The following is a 3,760-nucleotide window of genomic DNA, read 5'->3' on the forward strand; positions in this document are numbered from 1 at the left end:
CTCTCAGATTCCGGGCCCACCCACACAGTGGGGGGGGGGGTAATAAAGCTTGTCATCGAAGTCACTGAGGCTGAGTGTCATTTGTAACTCAGGGATACATGCACATCCCCTACACATTCTGGGTCGGCCTTGTCCCGTGGCTGGACGTCCAGCTGTATTTAAAGCCCCTTGAACACAGAGTTCAATGTTAGAAAGCATTTTCCTGTCCAACAGGTCTTTTTTGAATTTAGGATTATTTCCTAAGGATGACCCCAGCTGAGAGATGGTCGACGCCAAGATTGTAACGCTTAGGATTGCTCATAAATCTCCCTAAATTGCTATTCCCCAGGGAAGGGCACTTGACCAAGTTGGGCCACCAGGAGGGTCTTGGTCCCCATTTCTTTTTTTGGGGGGAGGGGATGTCACCATTTCTGCATCTTTGTTTTCTTCTTGAAGAATTAGTCATTATTTTGTTTATTTGAGAAGGAGAGAGAGAGCGCGCGCACCCCCACCTGCACTGGTCCATGCCTGGACGGCTGGGGCTGGGCCAGGCAGAAGCTGGGAGCTGGACACTCGATCCAGGACTCTCATGCTGGTGGCAGGGGCCCAAGTGCCTGAGCCATCCCCTGCTGTCCCCCAGCGGGCGCGGCAGCAGCTACAAGCTACCCCAGGCCATTTGCTTCCCAAGAGTGAGCCGTCCCCTGCTCCACAGCCGCCCAGCTTGTCTGCTTCACCTGAACCAAACACCCGGGCGGAACCTCAGGCTTCTCCTTCAACCCCCAAGGACTCAGAAAACCCCTTTATGCTTTGAGAAAACTGGCCCCAAGTCCTCCCTCCCTTTGGGGACCTTGTCTCCCGTAGGCTGAGGCCAGGAAAGTACCCTGTGGCTTTGCCAAGCTGTCCCCTCCTGCAGCTCCAGCCCCGCCCCCAGCCCAAGCTGTTTGCAACCCCTGCCACTGTGGCCAAGCAAACAGGAAGCGTCTGAGTCACCCATTGTCCTGGCGTCTGCGCCCTGCGCTCTGGTGTCAGGAAGGGCGAGGAGAGGAGAGGTTGGTGCCACAGAGGCCAGCCCCGTCTTGTGGGTCTCTCTGCTCCCCCTGTGAGACCCCAAACAGCCCGCAGCCCAGGAACTTCTCCCCAGTTCTCCCCGGGAAAAGACAACCAGCCCTAGCTTCAGATTTAGGATGCAAAAATTGGTTCAGCTTCATGCTGACCATGGCCTGGGCTGGCGGTTCTCATCTGTGGTTGCCCATTATAATCACCCGGGGAGCTTAAACAACTCCTGACACCTGGGCGCCACCCTGAGATCAGGTTTTTTTTTTTCATTTTTTTATTTAAGAGAGAGAGGGAGAGAGAAGAGAGGCAGGCAGAGCTACCATCTGCTGGCTCACTCCCCAAATGCAGGGAGGGGTCCTGGCTGAAGCTGGGGAACTCAATCCAGGTCTCCCGTGTGGGTGGCAGGGACCCTCGTCCTTGCCTCCCAGGTGTGCAGCAGCAGGAAGCTGGATTTGGGGACAGAGCTGGCAATGGCATCCAGGTCCTCCGGTGTGGGACGTGCACGTCCTGAGTAGTATCTTCACCTGCAGGTAAACGCCCACCCCAGGTGTACATTTTAAAGATCCCGATGGCTTCCCCGTGCATGGTGCGTGCTGTGGTTCCTAGGGTCTGCGGTGTCTCGTGAGCCTGCACCAGGGCGGCGACCCTGCAGGTGCAGGACTTGGCACCGCCCCTCCTCCTCCGCTGGTGTCTGGGCTGTGAAACCCTCCCCTCCTGTGGGTGCCCAAGGGAAGCCAGACCCGGGCGGGTGGAGAGCTGGCTCCCAGGAGGAACGGGAGTCCCGTCCATGAGAGAAAGGCAGGCTTGCTGGGAGCCCTTGGAGAACTGGAGGCGTGCAGATGAGCACGCGGGGGCAGCTTTGCAGGGCGAGACATTAAGACGCTCGTTTGAATCAAGTTGTCCCCAACGATGGATAAAATAAAAGAACAGACTCCTTGAAATCCCAACAAAAGTTTGAAGCAGGACAATTCTGACCTTCAGGATCATCTGCAAGGTCCTGGGTTGTTGCTGAACTTTCCAGAAAGGTTGACATTACCTTCCTGGACATCCACAGGTGTTCCCTTGATGATGAGACAATCCAGCTTGTACAAACGCCAATACTTGTTCCCTGTAGGAAACATTTAATAACTGAAATCATCAAATAACAAAAGGTTCGAGCATTCCAACTGACAAATTGAAATAAAACGGTATTACATATTAGTTATATATAAATACATTTAAAAAGATTCATTTATGGGGCCAGTGCTGTGGCGCGGTGGGTTAAAGCCCCAGGCTGCAGTGCCAGCATCCCATATGGGTGCTGGTACAAGTCCCGGCCACTCCACTTCCAAAACAGCTCCCTGCTAACGCACCTGGGAAAACAGCGGAGGATGGCCCAAGTCCTTGGACCCTTGTACCCATGTGGGAGACCTGGAAGAAGCTCCTGGCTCCTGGCTTCAGATAAGCTCAGCTCTGGCCGATGTGCCCATTTGGGAATGAGCCAGCAGGCGGATGGAAGATTCTCTCTCTCTGTACTAAATCAATCAATCAATCAATAAAGGTGGTAGGACTTCGACAAGAGGGCTGATTTGTCTGCTGCCCCCTTGTGGTCATCTTCCAAAGTGCCCTGCACTGAACAAGTGGAGCAGGCTCTGCCCCCAAAAAGCTCTTGGTCGGTGGGAGGGAAAAGCAAGGGTGCAAGGGTCTCAGAGCCCAAGGCAGAGTGGTTTCCCGGAGAGGAAGACAGAAGGGCAGACAGAGAGGGGCTCCTGCTAGAGGGAGTGGGAAAGCCTGCCTGAAGGGAAGACAGGTAAGCATCATTCCGGGGGCCCCAGTGGGGCCAGGGGGACCCCAGGCTGAGACAATGGTGACTCTCAGGGCCACCTGCCGGCTTAAAGTTGCATCCAATAGGAAGATTGGTCCCAAAAATCTCAAACTGACTTTACTAAAGCAGAGGTCCTCTTCCATTCTTATGACAGTGTTCTGATAGACTTTTTTCTTAAAAAAAAAAAAAAAATTATTTCAAAGACAGAGTTACAGGTTCACTCCCAAATGGCTGCAATAGCTGGGGCTGGGCCAGGCTGAAGCCAGGAGCTTCTTCCAGGTCTCCCACGTGTTCGGCTGCATTCCCAGGCGCATTAGAATTGGATTGGAAGTGGAGCAGCTGGGACTCGAACTCGTGCTCATATGGGATGCAGGTGCTGTAGGTGATGGCTTAACCCGCTGTACCACAGTGCCAGCCCCAAATAAACAGTTTTTATAACCAGCCTATAGACACAATTAAAGACAAAGATACTGCCGTAATTGTAAAATAAAGGGGAAATCAGTGGACAGCACAATAGGCTGTATTTCAGTCTGAACGGTTGCGGGTCACTGCATGAGGAAGATCCTGCCTGTCACTAAAGATAGAAGCACAGAGAATGGTGCACCTGGACTGCAGGTGGATTCCAGGTGTCCTCCTGGTGGGTCGCCGGCCGTGCCTTTCTGAAGGAGCCCTGTTTCTTGATAAAATTCCAAGTGAGACAAAACCCTTCTCTGCCCTTGCCCTCCTAGAATATTCAGTGCATGTTTTAAAGTTATTATTTCCTTACCTTTTCATTTATTTGGAACACAGGGAGCTGGGGGCGGGGACCGAGACTGATTTTTCCATCCACTTTGTGGGGAGCAACCCGGACTAGACTAAGTTACTGGAATTAAGACTTATTCTATGCATCTGCTCTCCCACAATATGGCGCTGGGAGAGGAG

General features: G+C 53.1%; 1 pseudogene; it reads left to right on the plus strand.

Moving 5' to 3' along the window:
• The first annotated feature begins 1,665 nt into the window (after positions 1-1,665).
• On the plus strand, positions 1,666-2,180 carry LOC138844804 (cytochrome c oxidase assembly factor 6 homolog pseudogene; annotated as a pseudogene).
• Positions 2,181-3,760: the final 1,580 nt, after the last annotated feature.

Source organism: Oryctolagus cuniculus, chromosome 12, assembly GCF_051225735.1.
Source record: "Oryctolagus cuniculus isolate XC-2025 breed Fujian yellow rabbit chromosome 12, ASM5122573v1, whole genome shotgun sequence".
Taxonomy (NCBI): Eukaryota; Metazoa; Chordata; class Mammalia; order Lagomorpha; family Leporidae; genus Oryctolagus; species Oryctolagus cuniculus.